This window comes from Propithecus coquereli, unplaced genomic scaffold (assembly GCF_000956105.1).
Source record: "Propithecus coquereli isolate 6110/MARCELLA unplaced genomic scaffold, Pcoq_1.0 Scaffold252, whole genome shotgun sequence".
Taxonomy (NCBI): domain Eukaryota; kingdom Metazoa; phylum Chordata; class Mammalia; order Primates; family Indriidae; genus Propithecus; species Propithecus coquereli.
The window spans coordinates 4246802-4267407 of record NW_012148086.1 but is presented as its reverse complement, the minus strand read 5'-3'; the positions used below and the strand labels follow the sequence as shown (position 1 = coordinate 4267407).

At 48.1% G+C, this 20606-nt stretch overlaps 1 protein-coding gene across 10 annotated transcripts in view; it reads right to left on the bottom strand.

Annotated features, from left to right (window-relative positions):
- The window catches only part of CAMK2B (calcium/calmodulin-dependent protein kinase II beta), a 101995-nt gene that overhangs the window by 62086 nt on the left and 19303 nt on the right, over positions 1–20606 (bottom strand). The gene's annotated exons all lie outside the window — the stretch shown is intronic.

The window sequence follows — 20606 nt, the reverse complement described above, 5'->3', positions numbered from 1 at the left end:
CCCCCAGCTCCTGTGTGACCCCTGGGCCCGCATCCTCGTGAGTTGGCAGGACTGAGAGCCCAACCCAGCACCTGTCAGCACACACACTCAGGTGCTGTCTACCAAGTCCATGAGACCCTCCAGCGTTCTCCCCAGAGGGTAATAGAGCTGCACTTGTCTGGGAGGCCCAGCTCCAGGGGGAGGACACACGGGGATTTGGTGCAACAGACATGGGGACCCGCTGAGGGTTTTGTAGGGAGGGAGAAACATCACATCATTAAACTGCAAAGCTAGAGGAGAGGGTCCCCAAGATCCTCCATTGTCAGAGTGTTACAGCAGAACCCGTGGAGACCCAGAGTGGGGGACCGAAGGGACATGAACACACCAACAGCCTGGAGGTGTCAGCGCTTCTGAGAATGGCGTGGGCATGGCAGGGGCAGAGGGCACTGGCCAGCACAAACCATGGTCCAGAGCCCAAGAGACCCAGGAAGGAATCGGAGTCTGGGAATGTAGGTTCAGTTACCCAGGCCGTCGACGAGGCCCTGAACGTCACCCACAAACCCTGACCTGCAGAAGAGCTCCTTCCTCAGCCAGCAGAGAGCCCCAAGAAAGCCAGAGCCACCCAGAGACCAGGAACCACAAAAGAGAGGAGCCCGTGTGCTCCTGGAAGAGGACAGGTGGCAGGAGGGGAGGGAGGCTGCTTCCCATCTGGAGGGCCCTGCCTCGTCTGACTTGTCTCCACCATTCATTTCAGAACATTTTCTAAGAACATTAAACCCAGCACATGTGAGGCAAGGGGCCGGGGCAGGAAATGTCGCAGGAAGGGTGTGAGTCCAGACAGGAGGGAGAGAGGAGCCCCTCAGCCCGACGGCGGAGACGGGGACAGGGAGGAAGCCCATGACCCGAGGAGCACCCACAGTGCGAACCCTGAGCACACGGCCCGCCTCCACCTCTGCACCCCAAAGTGCCTGGGGCTTCTTGCCTACAGGAACAGGCCTCCCCTCAGAGCCTTCCCCTGAGAAACCCGCAGAGTGCCCAAGCCAAGGGCTCTGCTCGATGGAAAAGCAGCGTCTCAAACAGTGAACTCGTTTCTCCTGCAATCCTTCTTGGAGATAAATCTTTGTAAAAAATGTACAATTCCATTCCTTGGAAAAAAATAACTACATGAAATCTAATTGGACAGTTTCTCAATGACTCAGGTTACGATCAGTGACTGCTCAGGCCACTCACTGAGCTGCATCTTCGGTTTTCGGGGTCAACCTGTGAACGGGGACAGAGCTGCCCGGGGGTGGCTGCGGGCTGAGGGACAGGTGTGCGTCGTCCACGCAGCGTCCTCTTGTTCTGTTTGACTTTTTCACTATGTATATTGGTTATGTTCTCAAAATATTCTTTTTTATTTTAAGAAAATTGTAAAGAAAGCATTACTGTTTTAACACGTGACACTGGCTTGGGAGACAGAGCGGCAAGGGCTTCCTGCCTGGGCTGGCTTCAATCCTTGCCCGTCACCTCCTGGCTGGATGGATGACGCAGCTCTGAGCCTCAGTCCTCCCGTCCACGCAGCAGAGCAGGACAGCCGCCCGTGGCACAGCGAGGCTGTCTGCCGAGCCAACCTGGCCCACTGCTCAGGCTCACATTTGCTTCCTGCTCGGGAGAGGTGAGAGCTTCCCCAAAGGGTCCTGCCCTGCCATCTGTCATGCTCTGACCCCCAGAGAGCACGGTGGCCACAGCGCTGGCTTGGCAGCCTCCACGCTGAGTCCTGGGCCAAGCCCTGAAGGGAGCGGGGAGTCCCAGCCTTCCTGTACGGAGACTCGCCCTCACAGCTCGGGGCTGCTCCTCGGTGGAAGTCCACACAGCCAGACTGGACGTCTACGGTGAGCTGATGATGGAAGCGCGGTGCCTGTTGTGGGTGAGCCCGTCCCCAGAGCAGGGAGGAGACAGGAGTACCCCTCCCACCAGCAGAGCAAGCTCCCAGCTGCCGTCTGGGACAGGTACAGGACCAAGAGCCTGTACAGCAGAAAGACAGGTCTCAGGACTAGGACTGCCCCAAGGGGGCCCTTCTCCCTTCCCCAGGTCAGAGAGCCCTCTCTCCTCTGCAGAGGGCTCTGGAGCTGCCCCTGCACCGTCAGCCTTGACCTGGGATGGTCAGGGACCAGGGCAGGGAAAATGCACAAGACGAGCAAGAGGCCAGGCGGGCAGACGCCAGGCAGCACTGCTGGGGGGCCATGGATGAATCTGGGGTGGGGGCACTAGGCTGCCCACCTGTGTGACAGGGAAGGCAGCAGGCACAGCGCCAGCACCCAGCAGGCACTCAATAGGAAGGGCCCAGGGGTGATGCGGCCTGCAGGTGGGGTGGAGGGTGCCCTCGGTAAGAGAGGACAGGGTCTCCACTCCTGGCAACTTAGATGTCCCCAGAGGGGGAAGGTGGCTGGCTGGTGGAGAGAGGGCAGGAAAGCCGGCCCCTAAGATGACCCCCGCTCCCTGCACCCAGCTCCTCAGCCCGCCTCTTCATCCCTTCTGTCCTACACCTCGCTGCCGCTCTGGACGTTCTCTAAGCCCTAATGTCACAGCAACCCCCACTCTCTCCCCCTCCTCTCTGCCCTCACCTGGCATACATCCCTTAAGGTCCCACCCCAGGCATCTGCCCACTTCACCCACCACTTCCCCTAGAGAACCACTCCGAAATGGCTCCTCCCAGTGGTGGCTGCCCTCCAACCCGCCATCTCCCCACTGGTGCTCAGGCTGCCAGCTGCAGAGCCACTTCTGCCTCCTCCCCTTCCCTAGTGGCTCAGCCACTTGCCAGATGCCAATCTGTCACAGGAAGTCCCCCTGGAAGTTCTAGCTCTCTGAGAAGTGGCCACAAACACGTTTAGCATGTGTCATGTGGGCCATGGCAGGGGGCCCCAACATCTCAGACATCTCCAAGAGCAGGGAGGTCAGCACCACCACCATCCTCCCTAGGGACTCAGCACCTGCCCACCAGAATTTATAATCATTGAGACAACACCAATAAAAATCCTTGGTCTGTGTTGTAAGCCTGTCCCTGCTGCCATGGGCAAACTCCTATGCATTCTTCAAGACCCAATTCCAACAGCTCCTCCCTTTCCCAGCTCCCACAGGAAGTCAGTTTAGTAGTCTCTTCTGAATACTGGACCTTGCATGTGTCTCAGATCCACTCTATTAGACTTATTTACCTGTCTGTTTCTGCCCTCCCCCACTCCATGCTCTCTATAGGCAAGCCAATGTCCTACATTCCGGACCCTGGTGTCAGGCACAGCGACTGGCCTGTGTTACAGAAGCAAGAACTGGCCAACAAGCAACACAGGACAGCTGTGGAGTGGGGTTGCTGGGCCTCAGCGCTTGTCCAGCCCAGCAGGACAGGAAGACTGTGGCCACCAAAAGGCAGGCAGAGGGGGAGACTGATCTGTTCTCCAGAGAATGAGGCAGCAGGAGGGGACCCCAGAGTGGCCCAGCAGGAGGGGACCACCAAGGCTTCCAGGGCCTTTGGATGTATGGGCGTCTCCTAGGCTGAGGCCACAAGGCCTCGGTCAGGCAGGAGTGCACCCGAGTAAACAGGGCTGTGGCTTGGGCGATTCCCCGTCCATGGACAGGCTCGAAGCCCCCTCTGCCTGTCCAGAAGCACAGATGGGCAGGTAGGCAGTGGCAGCGTCCTGCTAAGCTCCTCGAAGAACATCCTCGGACAGTGTTGCAGGTGTGCCCCCGATACACGACTGCCCCTGGGGCGCCATCCACCCTGGGAGTCTGCAGGGCAGAGGGGCTGGGGGCAAGGGGCAGGGAGAAGGCCCGGAAGAGGGGACCCTGTGGAGTCCCAGGTCGATGTTCTGAACACCAAGGTCACCGCACAATGCCTGGAGCCGGAGGCCTGCTACTGAACTCAGCCGAAAGTGATTTGAATAACTTGTTCACATCATGAGGCCCCCAGGCACCAGGCATATTATGGGGCTTTTTAAAATCAAATAAAGCTAATTAAAATAAGAAAATACTCTTTGAGTCCTTGCCTTATGGAAGGCTCAGAACACTGTCTCATTTACAATGGGATCAACAGTACCCGAAAATGGTCCTGGGAGAGAAAGGGAAGAATTAATTTTGGGCAGGAACGGAGCCCTGGAACCACGAAGCCGCTTCTGGTACCTGCCTCACTGCCGGGGCCACCTGGGAGGAGGGGTGCTCAGTGCTCCCACACACCACCGCAACCCAGGGCAGTGTCCGATCTTTGCAGGCGACAGCCTGGTGGGGCCTTCACGGGGCAGACACGGTGGGAAGTGTCAGAGTCTGCAGGACCCCTCGTCTGCCTCTATCTTATCCCTGCGTTCAGTCTACGGCTCTCGCACCACCACAGACTGAAAGCCCCAGCCTCTGTCCCCAGCTCTGTTGCCCCTCAGGGGCAAAGTCTGGCCCCAGGTTTTCCACAGGCGCCCGCTCTGGCTCTAGCCACCCTCCTGCACCAGCCCCTTCCTGTAGCCGCCACCTGGAACCTGCCACCTGTTGGCTGCCACCAACCCCTACAGTGCTCCCTGCTGCAGGTGGCTTTGTGGCCCCCCCTGTTCTCTGCTAGGCCTTGCTGGTTGCGCCATGGCCCTCCCCAGCAGCCCAGGCTGCCCCCACTGTCTTGTCCCACCCCGCGCCTCTCCCCAGTGAGCTGGCCAGGAGGGACGTCCTTGGCTGGGCGGGAGTCTGTGGAAGGCAGAGAGAGGCAGGAAGGTTCTGGGGCTCACCCTATGCCTACAGTGGGCTGTAGAACAGCCCCTGAGGGACCCGCTCAAGCCCCACTTTCACAGGTGAAGACCGTGGGGGGTAGTACCGTGATTGCCGGCTCTCAGGGCACCAGTTACGACCCTCAGTGGTGGCACCAGGAGGGCAGGTTGGACCCTCTGTCCCAGCCACCTGCCCCGTGTGGCCACGGCATAGCCTGCTCAGGTGCCATCCCCAGCTGTGTCATCAAGGAAACTAACTGGTGACTTCCCTCAGTGGGGACAACAATTGCCCCCTCACTTCCTAGACCACATGTGCAAGAAATGAGGTGACACATGCAGAAGCCACTAAGCAGTGCCAGGCACCCAGACAGAGCTGGCGATGCGACTTTGCCCCCAGGACGGTGTGGAAAGGGAACCAGGCCCCGGGGCTTCTTTGTGTTTCGGACCCAGGATGGCTGCAGGGTCCCTGCAGGGCAGTGCTGAGGCAAGCTGAAGCCAGGGGCTGCTCCCCAGACGGCCCACTCAACGCTTGGATTCTGTCCCCTTGGTGGAAACTTTGGAGGCAGCAGCTTCTCTGCCCTGTTCCTCTGGCCTCCTCGGTCCACGTCCACAGCCTCCTGTTTCCTGCGGAGTCTGGGGCCTGTCCAGGGCTCTCCTGCCGCCACGCTGGCCCTCACTGGGCTCACAGGGGCTGACTTCCCAGCAGGAAGGCTAACTATTTGCACAACTAAACCTGCACCAGACTTCCACCCTCACCATTTCTCTCTCTCTCTCTCACACGGGCGCACACACCACACACACACACACACACACTCTCGTGCTCTCCCGACTTGACATTCTGGGATGGGCTGGAAACACCCCCTCAGGTTCCTAGCAACAGTGACAGCTTGGTCTACAGACAGGCCATAGGCAATTCCAAGGGGGTCTTAAATTTTAGAGCTGAAAGAAGCCCAAGAGCCTTGAGTAAAAGCAAATGATCCAACCCTTGCTGACCTGTTCTGTAAATCGGAATTTCCCATTTGGGTTTTCTGTGTGAGGCTGCCCACTCGGGCCAGGCGCTGTCTCCCGGTGACCCAGCCCTGCAGGTCATTCTGCAAGCAGCTGAGCCGACAAAGCAGCACTCACGGCCTAGGGCTTGATTTCCTGCTGTAAATTAATAAACAGCTGTTCTGAAACCAGCCTGTCATCCAGGCCCACTCTCCCCAGCTCCCGGCCCCACAGGGCCCCACTGAGGAGGGCCTGGGCCAGGGCCAAATACAGCCTAGCAGGCACAGGGCCACCAGCTGCACAGAGCACCTTCGTGGTGTTGGGTTTTTTTTTTTTTTGAAACTAAATTAAGTTGCTATTTATTTGTGTGTTAGCTTAAAAAAAAAACTTTCCTACCTTTGAATAAAATGAGTGCTTGGGAGTGAACGAGGAAATGTTCTTTTATATTTTAATCTTGACCTAAGCAATTTGGTGGAAACAGTAACTTCTATATGAAACAAGAGTGCTGAGACTGCTGTGGGGTTTTTTCTTTTGTGTATTTTTCTGCTTGCAGTAATAGAAACACATAATCCATGTTCACAGCAGATGAATTATGTGTTTGTATTATTATTATGTGTACAATGTTTGCAATGGAGTAAACAAGGCAGTTTAAAGAATACGCTGAAGTCAGCTCGGTAAGCACCGTGAACACCTGCCGCTTTCACCTGCACAGGTGTGCAGCTCTGCACTGTGGGGAGGGGCTTCCTTACAGGTAGGAGCCTCTCGTCTCTACTTGGTGCTTTTCCCTCTTGATATTTCCTTACACCGCTAACCAACCCTCGCTGGCAGGATCTGCCAACCGCAGACTGCTGCGCCCCAAGGACGCTGTCCTGCGGGCTACAGTGTGGTATTTAACCCTCCCCACCCACCTGCCCTGGGCTGGAGCAGGGGAGGGCAGCGCTCGGCCCCGCATGAGTCTAGGGCACGCGCTGGCTGCACCGGGCAGGAGGTGGCGTTCCCAGGCCGGGAGCAAAGTCCCACAGGGAGGTGGGCAGGCGGCACCCGCTGGCAGGACAGCCCTCAGACCCTCGGGCACAGGCACGCTGAGCTCCTGAGGCTGTGTCAGCCCACTCCAGCCCAGAGCCAGACGTCCCGGGTTCTAAACACTGGGCCTGAGGTGGCCCTTCCAGAGCGCTGGGCAAGATGACATTCTACTTGTGAGCACCCAGACTCCCGTGGCCCCCGCCAGCGTCCGAGCAGGTGCTTTCCCAGCACTGAGCTCCTATTTTGTATTTCGCCTTTTATATTTAGCACCACTTCACACACGATTCCCACATCTTGACCAAGATCGTATACTCAACTTGATAGCGGAGAACATTCTTCAAGTTGACACTCCACAGAGAGCTGGGCACTTCCTCGACTAGCAGGCATTTGGGGGGTTCCAACGTCCCTTCTCATACATGGCCAGCCACGAGCAGTTCATGTACTTCAGTAGAGTTCATTTCCAAAGGTACAATCACTGGGTGATGTTACAATTGACGTCATTGGCAATGGAAAGGCGTTCTCCCAACCGCCCGACCCTCCACCCCAGCCTCTTTGAGGTCTTTCTTTGGAATTTGGGGGGCCCATATAGCCTCTGAAAGGCTCCCCAAAATTCTCCCCTGCTCTGGCCATGGGGCTTCCCAGTGGCGACTTCTGAGCCCAGCGAGAAGCTAAAGCCTTAACCTGTCCAAGCTTTATTAGTCTGCTCGGGCTGCCGTAACAAAGTACCACAGACTTGGTGGTTTAAACAACAGACATTTATTTTCTTACAGAAGGAGTAAGAAGGGTCGGAGATGAGGGTGTCGGCGGGTTGGTTCCTTCTGAGGACTGGGCTGGCAGGGAGAATGTGTCCCAGGCTCTCCTCGATTCTGGTGGTGCCTGCGATCCTTGGTGTTCCCTGGCTTGATGGTGCATCAGCCCAGTCTCTGCCTTCACGATCCCATGGTGTCTCACCCATGTGTGCCTCTGTGTCCAAATTTCCCCTTTCTGTCAGGACACCAGCCATTGCTCCCGTATGACCTCATCCTAACTTGACTAATTACATCTGCAATTACCCTATTTCCAAACAAGGTCACATTATGAGATGCTAGGAGTTAGAGTTTCGACATATGTGGATTTGGGGGGACATTATTCAGCCAACAAGGCATGATGACCCCCCAATTCTGCCTGTGGAATCTGCCACTGTGTGTAGTAGGCAAACATTTCCCAAATTACATTCCTCAAATATTAGCTTCACAGGATATGAACAGATGTTAATTACAAAAGGGGTTCTGTGGGCAAAGAAGTTTGGGAACTGGTAGGTTGAACAGTGTTTCCTTCCTTCCTTATTTATTGCAGGACTTTTCAGAGCCTTTAATATAATAATCTGTACTATGAATCTCTAAGAAGGGACTATGAGGTGCAGCCTTTCCCTAATCTATTTCCCCTACCTCTGGCCTAAGTCAGGAGAAATCCCTTATTTATTTGACCAGAGAAATCTTTATTTATTTGACCACAGAAAAGGCTCCAGAGAGCCACGAGTTGGGGGAGAGGGGACTTCTATTTTTAGGACTCAATAGTGACCTCTTCTGAAACCCTGTGAGATCCACTGAAGCCCACAAGAGATGCTTCTGGTGGAACGAACACATTAAGAAAGAAACACGCGGCGAGGGATGGACAGAAACACCCCGTCAATCCACCTGATGTCCACAGGCTCACCTGAGGACACACCCAAGCTCAATGGCTCCACCCCAGAGCAGCAGCCGCTGCCCTGTAGTCCTTGTGGGTGAATCTCAGACCTAGAAAACCCCAGAGGAGCACCCCCACCTCCCCGCCCAGCTCACCAGAGTGGTCTGGCTGCCCCCACCACCCCAGCCTCCTGGTGGCCAGGCACTTCCATCGGAGCCCCTCCCCGGGCACACGCAGCCCCTGCCAACCACGTGTGCTGGAAACCACTCGCTAGGTGCTGCTCATCCCCAAACCCGCCACGTCTGCTGTCACTGTCCTACGCACCCTCCTCCCAGATGCCCGGTGCCGGCTCATCATCTGACGAGCTGAGAAAGTGTATTCGGAGACGATGTCTTCTTTATGTTTTTGACAATGCTGTGAGCAGAGCAGAGGCTGTCTCCTAACCACACAAGCTCAAGACAAAATGCCCTATATACCCAAATGAGGTTCACGTGTGAATGGCCCCCCAGGGGACCCCTCCACATTTCCACATGAATTCATGTGGCCGCCATCGCTTCTACACAGCCAGCTGCAGTTTGTGTGGGTTTTTCTCTCCCACGTTAACAATCCCATATAGTGTGTGAGAATAGCATGACTTTGACCCATTTCTGTGACACTGTGTTTGATTTCAACCTCACGGGCCTCACATCTCACACCGCCCAGACCCACAGCTGGGACCTGCCACAGCTGACACCCTCTGGGTCATCCTAGAGGCTCCAAGGCAGCAGAGCCGAGGGGAGCAAAGGGGTGGGCACCAGCCCGGGGTCGGATGGGGCCTGACAGGCCCCCAAGGGCTGCTCACACCCTGCCCAGTCCTGCATGCCTGGCTGGCGCCCTCTGATGAACTGGAACCCCTGTCTCTGTCTCTTTTTCTAGATCCTTCCTGCACCCACCAACCCACGCCCCCAACCCCAAGGGCCCACATTGGAGGCCTCTGCCTGCTCACAGGAGAGGCAGGAGGCTGAGGATGAGGACACAGGCATCCTGCGACGCTGCTAATGTGATGGGTGGACTGAGAGGTGGCACAAACGGGCAGCAAAAGGGCTATGGATACAGATCATTGGTCCCCAGGCACTGACTGCTCCCTGCTCTGTCCCAGCGACCAGCCCAGGACAGGCGTGCAGATGGCACTGGACAAGGCCTGCTGAAGGCCCAAGGGAGCACCGGCGCTCCCCTGCACACACGCCCTGTGATTGAGAGCCCATGATTGATTAGCAATGTCTGCCCTGAGTATTGGAAGGGGACTGTGGGTAGGTATCACGGGCTCTTTATCCTTGGTCTAGAAAGATCCATGTCTCTCCGCACTGCTCTGTCTCTCCTGACTTGTGCAAGTCCCAACTCCTGGCCCTCTGCTCCTCATCTCCCCAAAGCATGCCCAGGCCAGCACCTCACCTCCTGGGTACCCCAGCCAAGGCTCAGCCATATACAACATGGCGTATGCTCATATGGCGAGTATACTGGGGTGCTGGCCTCCCCAGGACCCAAAAGGCTCCCCCAGGACACCACAGCCGTGCACCCACCCCTCCCAACACAGGGTTAGCTGGGTCCCAGAGAGCAGCGGAATTGACACAGATGGGATCTTTGGGTGCTAACGGTGTATCCATCCCAGCAGGCACTATACTTTCTGTCCCACCTGGGACACAGGAAGTCAAGGAAAGGCAATCAAAGCCCACAGTTCTGGACTGAGAGAAGCCAAGGAGAGTAAAAGGATGGAGAGCTTTGAATCAGGAGGACCCGGGGTGAATTCTGGACTTGCAACTTAGTGACTTTGTAAAATGGGTTTAATGATACGTATCATGCAGGGCTGACGTGTTAGAACAACAGCTGCCTAACTCAAACCACTCTGAAAAATAACTTCTGGGTAGATTTTTTAAAAACACCTAAATGTAAAAAGCAAAGCTTAAAACATTTTCTGGTCGTAAAGGAAAATAAAAAGTCTCTGGACTCCCAAACTCCTACACCAGAGGGAAAGTGAAGCCTGGAAGCTGAGTCACCAACCCCACCACTCTTTTCCCCAATAAATAGTTGCTAACTCCCAACCTTGCATCAGAGTGTTATACATTAGCCAGACCCCACGGGAAGGTTTTAAAAGGCCTCAGACATCTCCGATGACTGCCCCCACAAACATGCATATGGCACATGGCCTTGAAATCTTTCAAGATATATATCCTCCTGTAAAACAAGGGCACGTCAATTGTAAGTTTACGTTACACTCTGAGTCTAGCTCCTAAAACTAAAGTTTGTTTTCTCACACTGATAATGTCAATTACAAGCTTATCTTCCCAGGTACAAAACAAAGACAAAATGAGATCAATTATTCCTCCATCTATCTTGTCTACATCATTGATTCTTCCTCTAGTCCCTTTTTTCTTCAAACATTCATCTTATCTTATGTAAAATGTAGATTTACTGGGCACTAACTGAAGTCTCACAAAAATGTAACCATTCTCTTCACTGCCTGCCCCCTTCCTCCTGCATGCCTTCCCCTCCTTAAGGAAATGTATAAATACTTAAGCCTCCTGAGAAACTCTTCAGAAAACACAAGCCACAGACGTGTCTGTGACTCCTGTTTGCCCGGGCGTGTCCTCAACCTTTGACTCAATAAACCTCGATGAATTGAGACTCTTGCCTCACTCATTTTGGTTAACATGGTTCAGCATGTGAGAAGCTTGGAAGCTGTCACTCCTGTCCTCACAGACAAAAAGCTGAACGAATGGAAAATCAACAACTCTTCTCAGCTCCATCAGAGAATTGAGGTCACAGGCAAACTGCTGTCCCCAAAATTGGAAAGACAGGCAGATACAGAAAATCACAACTTACCATCGCTTCGCAGGCTGTTGGCTAAGATCAAGTGTGGAGAGTCACGACTTATCAGAACAGAAACCTCCACAGAACCATGCTGGGGCCGGGGTAGGGACACCCAAATGGTAATTGGTGAACTGCTAGATGCTCAGTGTGCACAAGCGTAAGAATTAGGAACTCCAGGACGCCAGCCTTAGCAGGTGCACCCATACCTCTGTGAGTTCTAACTCCAGGGGCGCTACCAGGTTCTCACAGTGAAGACTGGAGGAAAACCCCCCAGTGCTTCAGGCAGGGGGAAGAGAAAAGCAATTGTTTTGAAACATGCCAGAACATTCTGTTCTTCTTAACAAAGCCTACCCATAAGAGAAACTATGTTACTAAAGCCCAACCTGCTGGGGTTTTAACAGAAACCTGGTGGGAGGGAAATACCCACCTCCAGCCTCCTCCACCCATCCTATCCCACATGAGGGCAGTGAAGGGAAAGGCTGAGAAACACATGTGAAGGTCACAGCCAGGGGCTCAGGCTCACTGGGATGCTGAGACCTAGTACCAGGGCTACAGAATGCATCCTCCCCCAGAACCCTGCCACTCCATCACCACAGGCCTACGTACCACACTCCTTTCACCCAGCACATCATGCCCAGCTTGCAACAAAAACTATAAGGCATACGCAAGACAAAAAACATGGTCTAAAGACACACAGAAAGCACCAGAACCAGACTAAGATATGAAGAGATTTTGGAACTATCAGACTGGGAATTTAAAACAACTGTGATTAACAAGCCAAGGGCTCTAATGGGAAAAGTGGACAACATAGGAGAACAGATGGGTAATGTAAGCAGAAGGATGGAAATTCTAGGAAAGAATTAAAAGGAAATGCTAAAATAAAACACATTGTGACAAAAATGAAGAATGCTTCTGATGATCTCATCAACAGACTGGACACAGCTGAAGAAAGAACAAGTGATCTTAAAGAACCATCAATAGAAACTTCAAAAACTAAAATGTTAAGAGAAAAAAACGAATGAAAAAAACAGAGACTGTCAGAATAGATAAAACAATAAGACCCAATTATGTGTTATCTACAAGAAACCCATTTTAAATATGAAGACACAAATAGATTAAGAGTAAAGGCACAGATACTATTTAAAGCAATCTACAGATTCAGAGCAATCCCTATCAAAATCCCAATGGCTTTTTTTCTCTTTCAGGAATAGAAAAACCTATCCTAAAATTCCCATGGAATCTCAATGGACACCAAATAGCCAAAACAATCTTGAAAAAGAACAAAGTTTGGAGGATTCACATTTCCTGATTTCAAAACTTACTACAAAAATACAGTAATCAAAACAGTGTGGTACTGGCATAAGGACAGACATACAGACCAATGGATAAGATAGAGAGGCCAGAAATAAATCCCCCCATATATGGTCCATTGATTTTCAGCAAGGGTTCCAAGACCATCCAATGGAGAAAGGACAGTGTTCAACAAGTGGTGTTGAGACAACGGGATATCCATATGCGAAAGAGTGACGTTGGACCCTTATCTTACACCATATACAAAAATTAACTCAAAATGAATCAAAGACCTACATTTAAGAGCTAAAATTATAAAACACTTAGGAGAAAACATAGGTGGAAATATCATAACACTGGCTTTGGCAATGATTTCTTGGATATGACACCAAAGGTACAGGCAGCAAAAGAAAAAAAATAAACTAGAATCTACCAAAACAGAAAACTTTTACACCTCAAAGGACACTATCAAGAGAGTGAAAAGACAACTCACAGAATGGGAGAAAATATTTGCAATTCGTATATCTGATAAGCGATAAATATAGAACTCCTAAAAGTCAACAACAAAAAACAAATAAGCCAATTCAAAAAGTGAGCAAAGAACTTGAATAAACATTTCTCCAAAGAAAATATGCAAATGGACAATGAGCACATGAAAAGATGCTCAACATCACTAGCTATGAGGGAAATAAAACCAAAACCATAATGAGATACCATTTGACACCCATCAGGAGGACTATTATAAATTTTTTTTTTCAATTCGAAAAGCCTGAAAATAACAAGTGTTGGTGAGGATGTAGAGAACTTGGAACCCTTGTGCATTGCTGGTGGGAATGTAAATGTTGCAGCCACTGTGAAAAACAGTTTGGCAGTTCCTCAAAAAGTTAAACATAGAATTACCATATGATCCAGCAATTCCACTCCTAGGTGGAGCCAAAAGAACTGAAAGCAGGCGATCAAATAGATACTCATACATGAAATTCATAGCAGAATTATTCACAATAGCCAAAAAGTAGAAGCAACCCAAGCGACCACTGTCAGAAGAATGGATAAACAACGTACTGTATATACCTACAACAAATATGTATTTTTTGAGACAGGGTCTTGCTCTGTCCCCCAGGCTAGAGTACAGTGGCATCACCATAGCTCACAGTAATCTCAAACTCCTGGGCTCAAGAGATCCTCCTGCCTCAGCCTCCTAAGCAGGTGATTTTTCGATTTTTTTTATAGAGACAGAGTCTCACTCTTGCTCAGGCTGGTCTCAAACTCATGGACTTAAGCAATTCTCCTGCCTTGGTTTCCCAAAGTGCTAGGATTACAGGCATGAGCCACTGTGCCTAGACCATATACTAAATAATATTCAGCCTTGAAAAGTTAGGAAATTCTTATATATGCTACAACATAGATGAACTTTAAAGATACTGTGCTAAGTGAAATAAACCAAAGGACACAAATACTATATAATTCCCCTTGTATGAGGTATTAATACCTAGAATAGGCAAATTCATAGACAGAAAGTAGAATAGAGGTTCCCAGGGGATGGAGGGAGAAGAGAATGGGGAGTTAGTATTTAATGGGTACAGTGCTTCAGTGGGGGGAGACGAAAAAATTCTGGACCTGGATGGTGGTGATGGTAGCACAGCAGTGTCAACGTACTTAATATCACTGAATTGTTCACATTAAAACAGCTAAAATAGGGCCAAGCACAGTGGCTCACAACTGTAATCCCAGCACTTTGGGAGGCTAAGGCAAGAGGGTTTCTTGAGGCCAGGAGTTCAAGACCAGCCTGGGCAATGTAGAGAGATCCTGTCTCTACAAAAAAATTTTAAAAATTAGCTGGGTGTGGTGGCATGTGCCTGTAGTCCTAGCCACTCAGGAGGTTCAGGCAGAAGGATCCCTTGAGCCTAGGAGTTTGAATTTGCAGTGAGTTATGATTGTGCCACTGAACTCCAGCCTGGGAGATAGAAAGAGACCCTGTTAAAAAAAAAATGGTTAAAATAGTAAAAAAAAAAATTGTTATGTATATGTTACACAATTTAAAAAGTAAAAATAAATAAATAAAAGTAATTTTGATTAGCCAAATCAAAATATAAATAAGTGGTCTAAATAAATTAGAGAAAATAATAGCTCACAGAGTCAAGAGCTTGCAATTGGTAATTCTTTGCCCATTTCTGGATTCTGTCATTTACTAGTTGTGTGATCCTGAGAAAACTCCTCATCTGTAAATGGAGATGATAATAGTACCTCTTAGAGGTTTTATACAAGTCAAAAAACAATGCATAATTTGGTATATAGTAGAACACAATGAATGTTAGCTATGATTATTTTTAATGGTCAAAATGGTACGTATATTTTACCACAATTTTTAAAAAGTAAGTGGATATTTACTTTTTAAAAAATGGCAGAAAGACATACCATGCTAGCACTAATTAAAATAAAGCTCGACTACCTATATTAATTTAAGAGAAAATAGAGTTCATAACAAGGGAAATTGTCAGTAATAAGGAAGTATGCATTACATAATGATAAAGGGATCAATTTCCCAAGAAGACATAATAATCCTAAACGTATACACACCTAATGACAGAGCATCAAAATAGGTGAGGTGAAACTGATGGAAGTGCAAAGAGAAACAGATGAGTCCACTGTCATAGCTGGAGACTTCAACACCCTCCATTAGAAACAGACAGATCAAGCAGGCAGAGTACCAGTAAGGACATGATTGAACTCAACAGCACTATCAATCGACTGGATCTAATGGACATCTTTAGACTACTTCATCCAACAACAGCAGAATACACATTTTCCTCAAGCTCACATCGAACATTAACCATGACAGACCACATTCTGGGCCATAATCACACCTTGGCAAATTTAAAATAATAGCAATCATACCAAGTATGCTCTCACAATGAATGTAAATTAGAAATCAGTATCAGAAAGACAGCTGGAGAAGTCCAAAATACACGGATATTAAACACCACACTTCTAAATGACACATGAATAAAAGAAAAAATATCAAAGGAAATTTAAAAATATTTTGAAATAAATGAAAATGAAAATACAACCTGTCAAAATTTATGGAAGTAGTTCTTAGAGGAAAATTTATAGCATCAAATGCATATATTAGAAAAGAAGAAAAATCTAAAATCAATAATCTAAGCTTCCACCTTAAGAAACTAGAAAAAAGAAGCATAAATCCAAAGTAAGTAGAAGTGAAGAAATAACATAAAAATTAGAGCAGAAATCAATGAAATTGCAAACAGAAATCGATACAGAAAATCAACAAAGCCAAAAGCTGGTTCTTTGAAAAGATGAATAAAATTGATAAACTGCTAACCAGGTTAACTAAGAAAAAAAGATAAAAGAGGTAGATTACTAATATCAGAAATGAAAGTGGAGCCATCCCTATTGATTCCATGGACATTAAAAGGTTCATAAAGGGATACTACGAAAAACTATATGGCCACAAATTTGATAACCTAGGTTATATAGACCAATTCCTTGAAAGACACAATCCACTAAAACTCACACAAGGAGACATAGACTATCTGAATAGGTCTATATCTCTAAAAGAAATTGAGTGGATAATTAACAACCTTTCAAAACAAAGCATCAGGCCCAGATGGGTTCATTGATAAATTCTACCAAACATTTAAGGAAGAAATCATGCCAATTCTATAAAATCTCTTCCAGAAAATAGAAGCTAAGTGAATACTTCCTAACTCATTCTATGAGGCCAGCATCACCCTAATACTAAAACCAGACAAAGACATTATTTAAAAAAAAGAAATCTACAGACCAATATCTCTTATGAACACAGATGCAAAAATCCTTCACAAAAGGTTACCAAATTAAATCCAACAATGTATAAAAAAATTATATACCATGACCCAGTGGGATTTATCCCAGGTATGCAAGTGTGGTTCAACATTCAAAAAAATTAATTACTATTATCCAACACATCAACAGGCTAAAGAAGAAGTTATCACATGATCATTATCAATAGATGTAGAAAAAGCATCTGACAAAATCCAACACTCACTCATGATAAACATTCTCAGAAAACTAGGAATAGAGTGGAACATCCTCAACTTGATAAAAAAAAAAATCTACAAAGGACCTTAAGTTTACAACAACAGTTAACAGTGAGAAACTAGTTACTGTCCTACTAAGTCAGGAACAAAACAAGGATGTCCCCATGTCCCCTTTTACCACTGCTATTCAACATCTTACTGCAAGTCCTAGCAAATGCAGTAATACAAGCAAAGGAAATCAAAGGTATACTGATTGAGAAGGAAGAAATAAAACTGTCTTTGTTCACAAATGACATGTCTATGTACAAAAGCCCAAAGAATCAACAAAAAAACTCCTGGAACTAATAAGTGATTATAGCAAGGTCGCAGGATACCAGGTTAATATACAACAGTCAATTGCTTTCTTATATATCAGCAATGAACAACTGAATTTGAAGTTAAAAACACAATACCATTTACATTTCATCCCCAAAAGTGAAATACTTAGGTATAAATCTAACAAAATATGTATGAGATCTATATGAGAAAAACTACAAAACTCCGATGAAAAATATCAAAGAAGAATTAAAGGCCAGATGCAGTGGCTCACACCTGTAATCCCAGAGCTCTGGGAGGACAAGGCGGGAAAATTGTTTGAGCTCAGGAGTTCGAGACCAGCCTAAGAAAGAGCAAGACCCCGTCTCTACCAAAAAAATAGAAAGAAATTAGCTGGACAACTAAAAATATATAGAAAAAATAAGCCGGGCATGGTGGCGCATGCCTGTAGTCCCAGCTACTCGGGAAGCTGAGGCAGTAGGATTGCTTGAGCTCAGAAGTTTGAGGTTGCTGTGAGCTAGGCTGATGCCACGGCACTCTAGCCCAGGCAACAGAGTGAGACTCTGTCTCAAAAAAATAAAAAAAAGAAGAATTAAATAACGGATATTCCATGTTCATGGATAGGACTCAAATATTGTCAAGATGTCACTTTTTCCCAACTTGATATACACATTCAATGTACTCACAATAAAAATCCCAGAAAGTTATTTTTATATATCGACAAACTTATTCTAAGGTTTATATAGGGAGGCAAAAGATACACAACCCAATAGCGAACACAATATTGAAGGAGAAGAGCAAAGTCTTTAGAGATCAGATAAAGGATAGTCTTTTCGACAATAGTGCTAGAACGACTGGACATCCATCCAGATGTAAAAAAATGAATCTAGACACAGATCTTACATGTTCCATAAAAATTAACTCAACATTGATCACAGACCAAAATGTAAAATGCAAAACTTTAAAACTAAAAAATAACATAGGAGAAAATCTAGATGACTTTGGGTTTTGTTTGGTGATGATTTCTTAGATATAATACCAAAAGCATGATCCACGAAAGAAAAAATTGATGTTGGACTTAATTAAAATTTAAAAGTTACGTTCTGTGAAAGACATTTAAGACAATGAAAAGGCAGGCCACCATGGACTGGGAGAAAATATTTGCAAAACACATATCTGATAAAGGACTAGTTTTCTTAAAACTAAACAATACAGAAATGACCCAATTTAAAAATGGGCAAAAGATCTGAACAGACACCTCAGCAAAGAAGATATGCAGATGGCACATAAGCATATGAAAAGATGCTCAACATCCCAAGTCATTTGGGAATTGCAAATTAATACAACGGAGATACCACTAAACACCTATTAGAATGGCCAAAATCCAGAACCCTGACAACACCAGACAATGGTGAGGATGTGGAGCAAGAGGAACTTTCATTCACTGCTGGTAGGAATGCAAAATGGTACAGCCACTTTGGAAGATAGTTTGGTGGTTTCTTACATAACTAAACATACCTTTACCATACATATATTGCAGCAATCACACTCCTTGGTATTTACCCAAATAAGATGAACACTTACGTCCACACAAAAACTGCATGCAGATATTTATAATTCCTTTATTTATAACTGTTAAAACTTGGAAGCAACCAAGATGTCCTCAGTAAATGAATGAATAAACAAACTCTGGTACATCCAGACCATGGAATATTATTCAGCTAAAAAGAAATGAGCTACCAAGCCACGAAAAGACATGGAAAAACCTTAAGTGGGTATTGCTAAGTGAAATAAGCCAGTTGGAAGAGGCTATACACTGTATGATTCCAACTATATGACATTGTGGAAAAGGAAAAACAATGAAGACAGTAAAAAGATCAGAGGTTGCTAGAGACTGGGGGGAGGGAAAAACGAAGAGGCAGAGCACAGAGTATTTTCAGGGCAGTGACACTACTCTGTATGATACTACCACGTTGGATACACATCATTATACATTTGTCCAAACCCATAAAATGCACAACACCAAAGGTGAACCCCAGTGTAAACTATGGACTTTAATTAATAATAATATATCAATATTGGTCCATCACTGTAACAAAGGTACCACGCTAATGAAAGATGTTAACAATAGGGGAAACTGGGGGTGGGGTGCGGGTGAAGAAGGGCCATATGAGAACTCTATACTTCCAATCCAATTTTTCTGTAAACATAAAACTGCTCCAAGAATGAAGTCCATTAAATTTTTTAATTAAAAAGAGAAAAAAAGTATCTTTATGACACCAGGATAGAGAAGAATTTTAAAAATATATATATAGAAAGACAAATATACCATAAGGAAAATACCAATATATTTGACAGATACTGAAATTTCAAAATTTCACTGTGACAAGAGACCCTGAACAACATTAGGAAATGGCGCTGTAGGGCCTCTAACACCTTTCCCTGGAGCTGTCACCACTGACTGTAACACCCACCTAGGCACGGCCCTCTGGGTGTACAAGGGTCCCCTCCCTGGGCTCTCAGGACCCCTGTGAAGGATGGGGTTACACTCCTCATCTCACAGGCAGGGATGGTGACCAAATACCCCGCCACCGAGACCATGGTGCCGCCGGTGTGGAGGCAGGATTAAACCAGACCCCCCCCAACCCGCCCACCACACAGGTCACAAACAGGTGCCCTTTGTAAGCTCAAAACCAGTGTTTTGGGTAGTTGGGCCCAATATTCCTATGAGGTGGGGGAAGTAGGAGCAAGGGAATAATGCACCACAGCCCTAAGTCAAGCACTGCCCCAAGAATGGAGAGAGGGGGGCTGGGCTTGACAGCAGGGCCCGCCACAGGGCGCGAGTGGCTTTGGGCGCCTGCCTGGCTCACTCCTTCGCCTGGTCACTCTGGGCTGGGCTGCAGCAGAGGCAGTGGGGTGTTGGAGACAGCTCTCACCAGCTGGAGAACCGACTGTCACGTTTTCTGGACTCTTACAGCCAGTTGCTGTCATGCTGGTAGCTTGATATTGGCCATGGTGGGCATCTTTACACCACAGAAATGGGCAAACACTACCAATCAGGGACCCCACCTCCAGCGGTTAACACTTACCAGGGCACCACTAGAGAGGAGACTAGCAAGGGGGATGATGTGGCCCCCCCTTGCACACTCCAACACCCTAATGGGTGCCCCTATGGGGCTGTGGGAGAGGCCGGGAGGGAGGAGAGCCTGGCAGGCCAGAGACCTCCCAGGAGCTGATTTGCCACACCCTCCATGAGGACAAGAGAGAAGACTATGGGTGCACACCTTTCCTGAGGAGAAGGCCCATGGGGGACAGCCAGCCCAGCTGAGGGCTCTGCAAGTCATGGCGAGCTGGGCTGGGATCTCCCAAATCCAGCCTGTCCTGTGCAGCCTCCACGGGAACTCAGCACTCCAGGACTTCTACTTGTTGCTCACCCATGTTCACTGTCCTCCCTCTCCCTGTCCCCCTCCCTCTCTCTGTGTTCTGTGTGCATGTCTTTCTCTCCCCTCTCTGAGGGGAGATTTCTGGAAAACCAACTTCTCCAGAAATCTTCAGCAACAAAAAAGGGAAGGAAGGGCCATGTCCCTCCCAGAAGCCATGGAGAGGACCCAGTGGTGAGTCTGCACTAAGCAAAGACCAGAATAAACAAGAGATGAAGACAAGTGGGCAAGACCACCCCAGCAACATTCTGGAACCCACTGTGCCCATCCTCCTCACAGCAGGCAAGGGTGTGGCCTGTGGGTCAGGCCTG